The 16526-nt window shown below is 41.0% G+C and overlaps 1 pseudogene; it reads right to left on the bottom strand.

Annotated features, from left to right (window-relative positions):
• Positions 1-16526, bottom strand: part of LOC109910932 — a 496846-nt pseudogene that overhangs the window by 7968 nt on the left and 472352 nt on the right.

Genomic DNA, 16526 nt, shown 5'->3' with positions numbered 1-16526 from the left:
TGTGTTGCTGCAATGTGTTATGGCTCATTTAAAAACTGAAAGCTGACGCTTCACTGGAGGCTCATTGACGATGTTACCTGGCAGGGTGACGAAACGTCTGCAACAAATCCACCGCCTTGGCGAGCATGTCTACAACCTCATCCATAACCCAAGCTACAAATCTTCTCGAAAGCTTTATCCAGATAATGTTCTGGGGACCTGGGTTTGAATCCCGCCACGGCAGACGGTGGAATTTGAATTCAATATAAAATATCTGGAATTAAGAGTCTAATGATGACCATGAATCCATCGTCAATTGTTGGGAAAAACCCATCTGGTTCACTAATGTCCTTTAGGGAAGGAAGCTGCCATCCTTACCTGGTCTGGCCTACGTCTGACTCCAGACCCACAGCAATGTGGTTGACTCTGAACTGCCCTCTGGGAAATTAGGGATGGGCAATAAATGCTGGCTGGGCAATAAATGCTGGCTAGCCAATGATGCCATCATCCCGTAACGAATTTAAAAATGATTTCAATATCAACAAAACAGCAATTGATGTTACCTGATTTCCTTGGGATTGGATTAAAAAAGCTTCTTTCTGCTGCCTGATTCATTAATGAGTGACTTTTCCTGCTGCCTCTTTGTCAATTTTTGTATTTTATACTTAATTATCTCTGTATATCACCAGGGAGATGAATCGGAAAATATAAAGAGGGCTAAGTAGCCAGAACAGACTGACAACTTACATTTACCATCAATGCCTTAGAGAAGGAAATGGGGTGAAATGGATGTTTTTGGAATAAAATCCCAAATACTTCAACCATGAGGCAAAATTAGGAATGATACTGTTTTAGATTTTGGGAGTGCCATCATTTATTCAATGCCAAGAGAGATACAGGTGCCCTTGTATGTAGTCATAGAAAGTTAACATGCGAATACCACTAAAAGTTATTAAATGGGATTGCAAAGGATATGTGGCACAGAAAGAGGTCATTCAGCCATTTAATCCATGCTGATGTTTATGTTCCAGCTGATCCTCTTTCCATTTTTCCTCACCTAAATGTAGCATTGGAACCATTTATTCTCTGTTATGTGTTTTGCTAGTTTCCTCTTTAATGCATTTAAACCATTTGCTCCCACCACTTCCCATGGGATCAAATTCTGCATTCTTATGAGTCTTTGGATGAAGACATTTCTTGAATTTATACTGAAGTCTTGGTGAGTATTTAATATTGGTGGCCTCCAGTTATACCTATCCCCAAAACAGAAGAATATTTTCTCAATATCCATGCTATCGAAACTTTTGTAATTTTAATTACCTTTATTAGATCACATCTCAGTCTTCTTTTTGAAGAGCAAAGAGACCAATTTTTCAATTCTTACCTGACAAACATACCTAGTCAATTCTGGTATTATCCTTGTAAATGTTCTTTTTACCCTCTTCTGTGCTTTCTTATATTTTTATTGTTTAGTGGCTAGAATTGTATGGAGTAGTATTCTAAATATGGTCTAACCAAGGTTTAGCATAAGCTCCTTACTTTTCAATTCTGTACTTCCAGAAATAATAGACAGTGCTTTTCCTTTTGGTAGTTTACTTTGTGTATGGTTTTGCTAACCTGTGATAGAGTCTTTAGTGATTGATACATCTATAATCTGAGATTCTGTTGTTCCTCCTTCCCACCTAATTTTGCACCTTCCAGTTAATTATTGACCTTCCTATTCCTACGAAAATATACTATCTCACATTCACCCAGTGTTGAATGTCAATTGCCAATGATTTGCACTTTGTGTAAATTTTTGTTGCAGTCCTCCTCAGTATTAACTATCCTCCCAAAACTTCAAATTTGATGTGATCAGCAAGTTCAGAAACTGTGCTTTAGATTCCAAAGTCTGAATCATTAAAGTAAATGGTGAAATGGTGAACAACAGTGGTCACAGGTCACAAGTCCTTAAGGGACTTGTCATCTTCTGCCACTTTTCTACCATTTCGGGCCACTGGCTGTCTTCTGTCCTGAAACCAGTCAGCATTCCATTCTGCCACTTGTCCCCTGAATTAACATTCTCCAAACTAATTCATTAGTCTATTACAAGGCACCTTATCGAAGGAAAATCCAGGCAAATTACTCCACACTCTGTTACCTCCTCAAAAAGTTCCTCTTCAAAATTCATGCTGACTATTCATGAATGTATTTCTTATTGTTAGATATTCTTTGATTCTCTCCATTATGTTTCTTCTCCTGATGTTAAGCTGATTGAATCATAATTTCCTAAACCATGTTCTATCCCTTCTTCAAGCTGGGAATTATATTAGCTATCCACCAGTAATAGAGTCAGAGTCATAGAATAATACAGCATGGAAATAGGCCCTTCAGCCCAAACTGGTCCATGCCGACCATGCTGCCCACTCAGCTAGTTCCATTTGCCCGCATTTGGGATATATCCCTCGAAACACTTCCCATCCATGTACCTATCCAAATGTTTTTAAATGTTGCTATTGTACCTGACTCAACCACGTTCTCCGGCAGCCCATTCCATTTACACACAACCCTCTATGTGAAGAAGTTGTCCCTCAAGTCCTTCTGAAATCTGTCCCTTCTCACCTTAAACCTATGCCCTCTATTTTCAATTCCCCATCCCTGGGAAAAAGACTATATGCATTCATCCTATCAATGCCCCTCATGATTTTATACACTTCAATAAGGTCACCCCTCATTCGCCTATGTTCCATGGAATAAAGTCCTATCCTGGCCAAACTCTCCCTATAACCCAGGCCTCCTAGTCCTGGCAATATTCTCATAAATCTTCTTTGCGCAATTTCCAGTTTAACTATGTCTTTCCTGTAACAGGGTGATCAAAACAGTACACAATATTCCAAGTGCGGCTTCACCAACGACTTATACAACTGTAACATAACGTCCCATCTCCAATACTCAATGCCTTGACCGATGAAGGCCAGCATGATAAATCCTTCTTCACTGCCCTGTCTACCTGTGACACAGCTTTCAGCAAATTATGTACTTGTACTCCTCGGTCCCTCTGTTCCACAACACTCCTCAGGACCTTACCATTCACTGTATAAGTCCTACCTTGGTTTGACTTTCCAAAGTGCAACACCTCACAATCATCTATATTGAATTGCATTTGCCAATCCTCAGCCCACTTTCCCATCTGGTCAAGATCCCTCCGTAATTTTTGATAACCTTCCTCGCTAGCAATGATACCTCCTAATTTTATATCATCTGCAAACTTACTAATCATGCCTTGTACATTCACATCCAGATCATTTATGTAAATAACAAATAACAAAGGTCCCAACACAGACCCCTGTAGCACACCACTAGTCACAGGCCTCCAGTCTGAGAGACAGCCTTCAACCATCACCCTCTGCTTCCTACCATTGAGCTAATTTTGAATCCAATTAGCTATCCCTCCCTGGATCCCATCAGGCTTAACCTTTCATGACTAGCCTGCCGTGTGGGACCTTGTCACAGGCCTTACTAAAGTCCATATAGACTACATCCACTGCCCTACCCTCATCCATCCTCTTGGTTACCTCTTTGAAAATCTCTAAAATATTTGTCAGACATGACTTCCCGCGCACAAGTCCATGCTGACTATCCCTAGTCAGACTTTGACGATCCAAACATTGGTTGATCCTGTCCCTCAGGATCCTGTCCAATAACTTGCCTAACACTGATGTCAGGCTCACTGGCCTGTAGTTCCCTGGCTTGTCTTTGCTACCTTTTTTAAACAATGGAACAACATTAGCCACCCTCCAGTCTTCTGGAACTTCACCAGTGGCTAAAGTTAAAGCAAAAATCTCTGCAAGAGCCTCTACAATTTCTTTCCTCATCTCCCGCAACATCTGTGGATGGACTTGATCAGACCCAGGGGATTTATCCACCTGAATACGCTTTATGGCTGCAAACACCTCCTCTCTGATAATGTGTATACGGTCCAAAATATCTCCACTTGTTTTACTTAGTTCCTTACCATCCATGATACTCTCTTCAGCAAAGGAGAAATATTCATTAAAAATCTCCCCCATCTCCTGTGGTTACATACACAGATGTCCATGCTGATCATTAAGGGGACCTATTCTCTTCCTTGCCACCCTCTTACTCTTAATATAGCTACAAAACCTCTTGGGATTATCCTTAACCTTATCTGCCAGATCCATCGCATACCCTCTTTTTGCTCTTCTGATTTCTCTCTTAAGTGTGGTCCTACACTTTTTAGTTCTCTGACACTAGATTGTTTACCTAATGACTTCTTGACTATAAGTAGTAATGCCTCTGCTATCCTCTCCCTAGATGCTTTTAAAATACATGGATACAATACATCAATCTATCTTTGAATTTAATCAATACATCTTCTTTTTACTCTTTTATTGCATCGATCTCTTGCTCATTCCATAATGCAATGTTGATCTGTTCTACTTCCCTGGTAGTTCTTTCTGCCAGCTCTTTCTAGTGACTTGTGACCTGGGTACCTGACAGTGGAGGTGGTGGCATTCAGGCTATGTTGGCATGCGTGGACTTGGATCACCTGAGTGTTTGCAGACTGAGGGATGGACCTTGTGGCTTTGTTTTTCTGGTGGCAAGGACTCAAGGCGGAGATGGGAGAGTGATCTGGATGTTTCCTTTTCTTTTGGCTGTTTCTTTTATTTCTGCTTCTGTTTTTAATCCTGTCTTTTGTATGCTAATATGGCACTGGGGAATGGCATCTTTGTAGACCTTGCACTGTTCTCCTGTACCCCAGCACACGTGACAATAAAATTTAAATCTAAATATTACCCTGCCCATAATAAAACAAAGAACTGTGGGTGCTGGAAATCTGAAACAAAGACAGAAATTGCTGGAGAAACTCGAAGGGTCTGACAGCATCTGTGGAGAAAAGCAGAGTTGACATTTCCAGTCAATTGATCCTTCTTCAGAAGTGTCAACTCTGCTTTCTCTCCACAGATGCTGGCAGACGTGATGAGTTTCTCCAGCAATTTCTGTTTTTGTTTTATATTATTCTGCTTATTCTTTAATAGTCCTATTCCAATGCAGTATATCTTTTCTATTGATGTCCTTGTAAAATATTTTACTATTTTATGTCCCTTGATTTCATTGTTCCATTTTACCTTCCTAATGCTTTTGACTTCTCTCCTAATCTCTTTTATTAGAAACCCTTCTGCTGTCTATGTGTTTAATGTTCACCTCTTTCCTAACCCTATATAGCTCGGTTATATCATTATTCATCGATAGATTCTTACTGGTGTTTAGTTTGTTATAGAATCCCTACAGCATGGAATCAGGCCATTTGGCCCATTCAGTCCATACCAACCCTCCAGACAGCATCCCACCCAGATCCACCCCACTCCTGTAACCCTGTGCTTCCCATGATTAATCATCCTAGCCTGCACACCCCTGGACACTATGGGCAATTTAGCATGGCCAATCCACCCTAACCTGCACATCTTTGGACTGTGGGAGGAAACTGGAGCATCCGGAGAAAACCCACACAGACACAGGGACAATGTGCAAACTTCACAAAGACAGTCACTCGAGGATGGAATTGAACCCGGGTCCCTGGCGCTGTGAAGCAGCACTGCTAACCACTGAGTCACTGTGCCACCCACAAAAGCTTCCTTAACTAAGCAAATTATACCAGCCTTGGATAGAGTGCAATCAGATGGAGTCCTGCCATCATGAGTTGTTCTATATGGACAGACTGAGTAGACTATGCCTATATTGCCTAGAGTTTACATGATTGAGAAGTTGTCTCATTTGAAGATTAATTGTCAAGGCACTTGATAGGGAAGATGCTGGTAGATCTAAAATAAGGGTTCAGTCTCAAAATTGGGGATAAGTCATAAGGACTGACATGAGGATAAATTTCTTTACTGACAGTTGTGAATCCTCTGTTGGAATGAGGATGGAAGTTGGCAAAAGCAGACCAAATGCAGGTCCCACTGCCTCTACTCATACTGAAGATGTTGGTCAATCTTGGGAACTATGAGCTCCTTTGCAAGAACTGATGGGATGTGGGGGAGAAATTTGAATGATAAAGGTGGGAAAAATGGCTCAACAAACCTTTCCGTACTCCCCAGGGGAGGGGAGTTGGTAACAAGGTGCAAAACAAATCTTACCCACAGCTCTCCCAACTACTCCAAAAGGCACGATCCAGAAATGGTCCCCACTTTCTTCCTGCCATTTTACAAACTAAATAAAAACAGAAAGTCTAACACAATCAATTTTGTGGTGTGAGCAGGGTGATATTGGAGTTAATTGAGCTTCTAACTAGTTCAAACGACCCTTTATCATTCATATACATATGGTGGATGGGCTGTCGATTTTGGCACAAAAACATAAATTGCTGGAAAAGCTCAGCAGGCCTGGCAGCATCTGTGGAGAGAAATCAGAGTTAACGTTTCAGGTCCAGTGATCTTTCCTCAGAACTGATGGGAGCTGGAAAACGTTCGTTTTATACAGAAGAGAGGGTGGGGAGATGGGGAAGGAGTAAACGATAGGTAGAGATAGAGGCCAAAGACAGAGAAGAACAGTTGGACTGACAAAGGAGTGGATCATGATTAGCCTAGGAGAACGGATGGCTATTAATGGGGCCTGTAAATGGCTAACAATGGGCTGTGTGTACTAGCAGACCATGTGATAAAAAGGCTTGGTGTGTGGGGGTGGGAGTAAGGACATGGAGACAGTGACTCCAGCCCCGTTATCACATAGTCTGCTATTACCTACAACCCATTGTCAGCCATTAACAGTGCCCCTTAGTAGCTATTCAATCATCTAGACTGACTGTTATCCACTCCTTTGTCTGTCCAACTGTTCTTCTCTGACCTTGGGCCTTTTGGAGTAGTTGGGAGAGCTGTGGGTAAGGTTTGTTTTGCACCTTGTTACCAATTCCCCTCCCCTGGGCAGTACGGAAAAGTTTGTTGAGCCATTTTTCCCACCTTTATCATTCAAATTTCTCCCCCACATCCCATCAGTTCTTGCAAAGGAGCTCATAGTTCCCAAGATTGACCAACATCTTCAGTATGAGTAGAGGCAGTGGGACCTATCATTTACTCCTCCCCCACCTTCCCCCAACCGCCACCCCCCCACCCCGACTCTATCTTCTGTGTATAACCAAGTTTTTCCTGGCTTCCATCAGTTCTGAGGAAGGGTCACTGGACCCAAAACATTAACTCTGATTTCTCTCCACAGATGCTGCCAAACCTGCTGATATTTTCCAGCAATTTATGTTTCTGGTTTCCAGCATCCGCAGTTCTTTTGGATTTTATTGTTTATCTTGGCATATGCCCACCCTTCGTTTCATATTCATGAGCTCAAAATGGTGGGCGGAAAGATGGTGGGCCGTATAATAAACTTGATAGACATGCCCCCTACCCCAGCTACAAACACATCAGGAGAGGGCATGTGTTATCCATCTGGCGGGGTTGCTTACACAGTTGACAGATTTTGTGATCTAAGCAGTATTGGATAATTCATGCAGTCACGTATGTTGAGCACCAGTGACGACTGGCACCACACTCAGTAACAAGAGTTTTTCTTTTTCTTCACTCAATGGACATGGGCATCATTATCGCCTGTCTCTAGTTGCCCTTGAGAAGATAGAGGTGACCCGCCTCATTGAACATGGGTCTCTGGGTCACAAGGTCATGGTTACAAGTCCCACTTGAGAGGCTTCAACATAAATACTAGATTGATATTGAGACTGCTACATTGATGAAGGGTCTGTCTTCCAGGTGGGATTTTAAACAGTAGCCAGATAGAAAAGATCTCAAGGCACTATGTAGAAGATAATTGTAGGGGATCTCCCAGTGACCTAGTGAATATTTATCCTTCAACTAACATCACTGAAGTATCTTGACATTTATATTGTTGCAGTTTGTGAAAGTTTTTGTACTGAAGCAGTTGAGGCTACCTTGTTGAATGTTTTTAAGGCAAAGATAGGTAGATGTTTGAACAATAAAGGAATTAAGGGTTCCAATGAGCGAGCGGGTAAGTGGAGCTGAGTCAACGGAAAGACCGGCCAAGATCCTAGAGAATGATGGAGCAGGGGCTTGCTCCTGCTCCTATTTCTTAGGTTCTGATGTTGTCTTATTTCTCACAACATGATAGTGGGATGCATTTCAAAAACATTTTATAGGCTACAAAATGCTGAGGTTGCGGAATAAACAAGATGATTTCCTTCCTTTGTTTCAAACAAATTGAACAATTGATGTTTCATTCACCGTAAAGAAAATAAGCTTTTTCTAAATATATTTGAGTCAAATGTTGCTGCTAATTATTTGTCACTGAGATTTTAGGTTTCCTTTGCTTAAACTGCAAAAGATTTGGTGATAATAATTTGGAGATCCTTGCAGTTAAAGGCTTACATCTTTCCCAGTTTGCAAAGTACATGTTAATATAAAACGTCCTATCATCACTGCTGCCTTGGTGCTGAAACTGGCAAAGGAAAATTTATCCCTAAATTTGTCATTTACTGAGCAACACTTCTGCTCTTGTTATTTTCAGCGACTAAGTTGATAATGAACAGATGTCTCTGCTCTATTCTCATAGTATTCATGAACATTGGTTATAAAATCACTTAAAAGATTCATTCTTATTGATTTAAATTAGAAAAAGACATGACTGGATTGTATTTGCACTGTAGTTTTATGAATAGTAAACATAACACATTGGCTGGCCGTGCTGCATTTCCAAATTTTTCTAAGGTTACTTGCACTTACCTGCAAGATTTTTCAGAAAAGCCACTGTATATTTTAGTGCATATTCCATTTCATCCTTCTGGGCTCTATCCAGATGAATGAGATGTTGATCAGAAGGAAAACTGACAAATTTCTCCAGGAGTGTAATATTAGTTATCTTCCCGAGGGCCAGGGCAATTACTGCAAAGCCTTTACATTTGGCTTCTTGAGATATTTCCAGCAATTTTTTCTCATCGATGTTTGTTTCCTCTGAAAATATTGTAAAGATAACCTTGTACTTTTGCTGGTTTGAGAAGAGGTTTTTCAAGCTCCAGTCAATAACACTGCCAATGCTACTGGAGTTCACCTGATCGAATGAGTCGTGGGTGTGTCTCTTCTTTAGTGTTTTTGCAATGTAATCCAAAAATCCAAACTCTTCATTAAATGGGCCTTTCCTGTAACGTAGGGAGTGATTTGGTGCGTATTGTACCACAGCCAGACCGGGGTGAAGATCAGGGGCTTTTGGGTCCGTGGAATTTAAAAACTCATTAATAATTGAGTTTACGAAATGCTGAACTTTTTCAGAGTTTCCAGATTCCATTTGTTGTAGGTCATGAACAATGAATGTTACTTCCAAGTTCTCTGGATAAATAAAGGGGGTTCTGGGTTTTGGACATCCAGTAGATGGCTCACACATATCTGTGGAAGAGTATAAAAGTCCTGAGCTTACTTTTTGCTGAACAACATTTTGCATGTGTAATTACTGTAAGATTCCATACAAATAGAACCAAAATTTGAAAGTGTTAAACATTTTGAATAAGATAATTTTACATCTGCCACCATATATAATTCATACTCACTGTTCTCCCATTATGTTGCCCATGGCTGGTAAAGACCAATGGTAGTTTTCAAGTTCATTTGAGATGAAAGGGCAGGGGGTGATTTTGCCCAAGTAAGTTAACACAGTTTAGTTCCCTCTCTGAACCTACGTGTTCCGATCTTCATTGGAGCTACTTCCATTACAAATTACAATATCATATTTATAATGTAAACAACTGTTTAAACTTGTAATTTCATCTCAGTGGTTTAACATCTCTAGTGGTAAAATTGTACATAGCATGGTTAAGTTTATACAAACAACTTCTGTTGTGAATGTGCACAACTATCATATGCATCCATATTGTGCATCAAATGTAACACAGTCATAAAGGAAGATGACCAAGACGTTTGTCAAAGAGGTAGCTATTAAACACAATCTTAAAAGAGGGAATGGTTGAGAGGTTTAGAGAGGAAAACATAGCTCTTAGCCAGCTAAAAGCGTGGCTGCCAGAAGTAATAAAATTAGGGATGTGAATCAGACCAGAGTTCAAAGAGCACAATGATTCTGAAAACTTCTAGGACTGTAAGAGGTTACACGAATGTGAATGGGTTACTCTTATAGAGATTTCAAAACAAAGACAAAGATTTTAAAACTGAGGGATTGCCAGACTGCGAGCCACTGTAAACTAGCAAGTATAGGAATGATGAGGAATGAAATATGAAACGTGTTAGGATGTGGGCAGTAGAATTTTGGTTGAATACAAATTGATGTAGGGTGGAAGATGGGAGGCCAGCAAGGAGAATATTTCTGAAGAAGGGTCCAGTCCCGAAGTGCCAGCTTTTCTGCTCTTCTGATGCTGCTTGGCCTGCTGTGTTCATCCAGCTCTACACCTTGTTATCTTAAGGAGAATATTGGATTGTTCAAGTCTATAGGATTTCAGCAGCAGATGAACAGAGTTGGACAATATTGTTAAGTAGAATTTCAAAATTTGGTAGTGCAATAGATAGGTAGTTTTTAAGTTCAGGTCAGGGTCAAACACAGCAGCAATTTTGCAAACAGTCTGAATTAGTTCCATACAGCTGTCAGAATTTTGGGAGAGAGTGGGGTTTGTAACAGGAAACTATGGCTTCAATCTTCCCAACAATTAACTACAGGAAATGTTTGCCCATCTAATACTGGATGTTGAATACAATATGTAGCAAATCAGAGATAATGGAAGAATTCATTTTGGAAGTAAAGACAGGTGCTGGTGAGATAAAGCTGAGTCAGTGTTCATGTGGATCTGGGTACGTTTCACTGATATCGTGAGGAGTAGCATATAGATGAGAAATAGAAGGGGGTTAAAGATAGGTTCTTGGGGACTGCTGAGATAATGGTCCTGAAGTGGAAAGAAAAGCCATTGCAAATTGTGCTTTAGCTATGATTAATAGTTAAGAACGGAACCAGATTAACCATTCAGTGGGACAGCCTTTGGAGATGGTTGTTGTGACCAACAGTGTCAAAGGCTACTGATAGGTTGAGATAGATGATGGTGAATAGTTTGTCATCAGTCACAGTCACAAAAATCATAATTTGTGTGTTTGAGAAGAGTCATTTAGGTATTGTCCTACAGCCTGACCAGAGACAGTCAAACATAGAATTATAGGGAAAAAAAAATAGACACAACTTTGGAAGGTGATAACACTGTGAAGGACTTTGAAATGGAAAGGGAAATTGGAGGTGCGTGGTAGCCAATAGTTTGGTCTGAACAGGTCTTTCAGAGCAGGAGTCAAATCTCTTGCCATGATTTGTTTATTGAGAGCAAGGTAACAGGTAGCATAGAGTCTGGAGAAAGATACAAATTCAGGGTAAGAGCAGAGATATGTGGGGACGTCTGGCCCAGTGGCCTAGCGGAAGGGAAGAAGGCAAAACAGGGGCTTGTTTTTGTTACAAAAGTGCTGGCGAGCTCCTCACGTTTGTTGGAGGTGAGGGCAGAGAGAAGGCAGTTTAAGAAGAGTTTATAACACAGATGTGAGGCCGTTCGTTATCACTGCATTCCTGCATCATCTTTGAATAGTGCGCAGATTCAGTGATTACAACTAGAATCTAACTGCTTCAATGAAAACAGTAACTGCAGGAAGTACCCAGCAAGTCTGGCAGCATCTGTGGAGAGGCAGAAATAGGCTAACACTTCAGGTTTGCGATCTTTCCACAGAACGTCATAACACCATAAGAAGAAACAAGAGCAGAGGAGTAGGCTATTCAGCCTTTTGAGTCTGCTTCATCACTGAGTCAGAACATGGCTGCTCAGTTTGTGGCCTTAACACTTTCTTGCCTGCCCCCCATAATCCATACTTAATTAATCCACCGTTGCATATATTTAACGACCCAGCCTCCATTCCTGCAGAAGAGCATTACAAAGACTACTGACCCTCTGAGTGAGCAAAATTCTGACCCTCAGTTTTAAATGTGAAGCCCTTTATTTTCTCACTAGTGTATGATGCCTCAGTGATTGGCACCATCCTCTTGGCCTTCAATATCTTTTATCATTGGCACAATGCATGCCTAAATCATTTATCTGCCAGAGATTTTCTAATCAGTGCGCATGGGAAGTTTTAGTGAGAAAAGTATATCAGAAGTGCATGTGGATGTAAGAATTTTACTCGATTAAAAATACGGTAAATCTGAAACTTACCAAAGCACAACATGCATAAGTGGATGCGCTGTAACTGTTCTTCAGATCTTGCCATCTGCCTTGGCAATACAAACACTGCATCCTTGTACAAAAAAAATGAGAAAAAATATCAAACATTCAAAACTATTAAAAAAAATTTATAAATGTAACAATGAAGTTCAGTAACAGTGTGACTGCCATTAGGAATACAGAGTAGGAAGGGGGAAGTGGAGCCAGAAGTGATCTAACTAGACAAGTAATTTTTTAGCACCAAATTTCAGAGGTCAGAAGATCTCAACTGGTAGCCTGAATATCATCTAACTTTGTTTTCCCGTCTTTCTCAGGCAGGAAACTGACCAGGGAAGTAAAACTGAGGCTTGGGCTTTCTTGGACTCACATTAGTGTTGCCACTGGGGATGGGTTGTTTCAAGCAAGCTACATGCTCAGTCAGACTGATTCCCACCCAGAAGCGAAATGAGGGCTTTTATTGCTATAATCCCAACAGGAGAAATACAGTTGAATCTGCTGGAAGTACAGCTGTAAAATATAGGGAATGCCTTCTGCAGGACATCACTAATGACATAGAGAAACCCCCCAAGATCTTGATCAGCTGAAATGTTCAGAAAGAGATGTTTTTAATATTTATAACATGCATTATGGCAATAATCAATGGAAAAGTATCTACAGATTGCATACACTTCTATGCATCAAATGGATTGTTCCTCTCTGTATGATTGGATTACAAGACAGGCTTGAGCATGGGGTGGCACAGTGGCGAGCACTGCTGCCTCACAGTGCCAGGGACTTGGGTTCAATTCCAATCTTGGGTGACTGCATGGGGTTTGCACATTCCTCTTGTGTCTGTGTGGGTTACCCCCCAGGGTCAAAGATGTGCAGGTTAGGTGGATTGGCCATGTGAAAGGCTGGGTAGGGGGCGTGGGTGTGGGTGGATATGCTTTTCAGAGCGTTGGTGTGGACTCGATGGGCCGAATGGCCTGTTCCCGCAGATTCTATGAAAATGTATGCGAGGCGAGGCTGAGGGATCCTGGAAGAAACTCTGACAGGGAATTCCAGCATATTTGACTTTGCCTTGTGGGATAATGATTCATCAGAAGTTAACAGAAGCTAATTTAAGTTGGATAAAGCCGTGAAACTCTGTTTTAGAAACCAGAACTCCCCCAGAAACATTTGAAGCAACACCCTAAAGACAGTTCTTGACTGAAGAGAAAGGTTAGTTTCAGGAGTTAAGCACAATTCTGCTAAAAGACTACAGCCAGTTTTCAAGTGCCGTAACCGCAGAACCAATGAGGAGCAAATAATCTTCCTCTCTCTCTCAAAGTCAGCTCTGCTAACTGAGTTTATGCAAGCGACTTCCAACTATTTCAACTACTGAAGCCATCACAACTGCTGAATTCTGATTTCAAGTTTACAATACCTTCTTGTCAAAATAGAAATCTTCATGTAAGTAACAAGTCTGCAATACTAATAGACTTCCATCTTGGACATAGCAAGAACTGCAGATGCTGGAGTCAGAGTCAACACAGTGTGGAGCTGGAAGAACACAGCAGGTCCACACTGTATGGACTTCCATCTTTTTCAGTACCTTTTATCCAGTTTATATATCTGTTTAATATCTAATAACTGAATCACATTTTTACTGAGAACTTTAAGCAATAGCTATGCAATAAATTAACATTCGATATTGTTTTAAAAGTAATACTTGCTGCTATTTACTTTTTATATTGGAAAACTAAATAAAATTCAATGGGCTATATAATTCACAGAATCAAGAAATGAAAAATTCACAGTTCACTGACCATACTGTGGAAATGCCTGGTGGTTGTGACCTCAATCAGATCATAATTTGGTGAAATGCAATGTTGTAAAACAAGTGCAATTGTACGTTACATTGATTTCTGTGGAACTGGACCAGGCAGGTACTATAACTGGTGAAAAGTCGGTGCTTTGAGATTAGCACCCAGGGAGTGTAGCGATGAATGGTACCCCTACATTATCTACATACACACTTCCACTGGTGTCAGTACTGGAAGAGAAAGGTGGGTGGTGGTACCAGTACAATTCCCTCTTATCCCTCCTTCCCCCATTTGTAAGAAACCCCTGCCTCTGCCAGAAACGGTTCTACCAAATGGTCAGCAACTTCCTTCATGCCACTAGAAGGTGGGTCCTTTTGGCACTGTGACAATCCTAGAGGGGAAATGCTGATGGAACTTAGACAAAGCTAACTCCAGATCCTCAATGGGTCATCTTGGTAGACTTGAGAAAGGGAGTTGGGACTGGACAGGGTAAGGAGGAATTGGAGAAATGGGGCACAGGTTTGTGTGCTGGGAAGGAATGTCTTGACGTGGGCCCAATGGACATCAGGGACTTGTAAAACAGGGAACCTCAGTGTCTGAACACCATTCAGTTACGTTTCACTTGGTGAGAATTCCAAGTAGCAAAGTGAAGTGACCCTTAAGGTTTTTTTAAAATCATTAATGGGATGAGGGCATCGCTGGCTAGGCAGCATTTATTGCCCATCTTTAATTGCCCAGAGGGCAGTTCAGAGTCAGCCACATTGCTGTGGGTCTGGAGTCACATGTAAACCAGACCTGTGGATGTTATTCAACCATTTCCGGGCCTCAATTGGTCCATGCTCTATCAAAGCACTTGGCACTTCCCTCACCATTTGTAAAAATACATTATGGAGCCCTAGAGATGAGGCAGTGGGTTTGGTTCCAGTATCATGGCACCTCAAAGTACTGGAGAAGTAATACTAGTGGTGCCTCTGTAAGATCTCCAAATCCAGTGATATGAAAGGCAGTCCAACAGCAACATCTTCTCTAAAGCCAACTGGCCAAACATTGAGATACAAACCACTGGAAACCAGTTCCGCTGGTCAGGGCATATTGCTCGAACGTGTGACACCAGACTCCAAAAGCAACTGCTCTACTCAGTTACAGCAGGAAGTTTCTAGAAGTTGGCAGAAAGGTTCCAGAAATATCCTCAAAGGCATACATGAAGAGATCAAACATTCCTGCCATCTCATGGGAATCAATGGCTTGTGCTCAAGCGAAATAGAAAACATTCATCCAGGAAGGTACCTAACCCATTACAGACTTAGTTAAGAACATGCAGAGGGAAAGAAGTGGCATTGCAAACAGCACAGAAACCTCCAAACAAATCAACTAACCAAACCTCCAGAAATCACCCGACCTCAGGTATATATACGAGCTACCTCAGAGCTCGATGAAAACCGGAGTGGAAGCAAGTCATCCTCAATTCCGAGGGACTTAAGAGAGACAGGCTTCTCCTGCATGAGATCGACGAATACCCAATGCTGAGAGATGAAGGAAATGTTTGTTGTACATTAGTATGGTTGCTTAGGATAATTACTTCAGTGGAATCCAATAAAAGAAGACATTGTTTCCTTACCGTGAAAACCTGTTCTACGTCTCGGATGTCCTTGAAGGAGATGATGATGGGAGAAATGCCTGCAGCAATGAGTTGATTGTCAGCTTCAACTAAGGCCTTGATGTCTTGGGATCCACCGTTTGTAATGAAGACAGCTATTTTCTTCACAAGGACACCATTACGAACTCTTTTAAAAGTATTTCTGGCAACAAACTGCATACCATCGCCAATATTCCGTCTGTTTTGTGATCGTTCAAATATCAGTGCCTCTATTTCTTTCAGCAGTAACTGTTTTTGTCTAAAGTCTGAAAATCGAACGAAAGTCTTTGCTGCATTATTATAGGTGAGAACTGCTACATGAGCCCCTGTGGGACAGTTGCTTTTAGCGATGTCGATATCCTTGAGAAGACTCTTTACAATGTTCTTCATCCTTTCAAAAATAGCTTGTGTAACATCTTCAGTCATGTGCAGAGCAAATGCCAACTCTGTGGGGTACACAGGGCACTCTCCCCTTCCTGGAACAATGCAGAGAAGCAAAATATTTAAAGATGTAACTTATTCAAATGTCTAAGAGATAAAATTCAAAGGAATTATCAGTTGGCTATTATAAAACTGAAGGGAATTACTTACTTTGTGAACAACAAGCTGTAGGTACAAGAAAAAATCAAAAATGTTAATATTTGAAAATATCGTCATTCTGGAATTCAAATCAATCTTGGAGCAGGGTGTGTGTTTTTCTGTAAAAGCCTGTCTAAAGCCCTCTGTTATTAATCAATACCTGTTCAACGATCTTCACATTTTCTTCTCCAGCTCTACATTTTCTGTTGGATTGCAGTTTTGTGCAGTGCATTGCATTATTTTCTATGTTAAACACATCACAAGCATAATCTTACTAATACTGTTTTTAACTCACGACTGAGACCATATCCCAGTCCCAAAGCCAATGCTGTCTGTGTCCTGAGATAAC

Source organism: Rhincodon typus, chromosome 2, assembly GCF_021869965.1.
Source record: "Rhincodon typus isolate 14 chromosome 2, sRhiTyp1.1, whole genome shotgun sequence".
Classification (NCBI taxonomy): domain Eukaryota; kingdom Metazoa; phylum Chordata; class Chondrichthyes; order Orectolobiformes; family Rhincodontidae; genus Rhincodon; species Rhincodon typus.
Note: the sequence above shows the minus strand (reverse complement) of the source record. Positions and strands in the feature narration are given on the sequence as shown.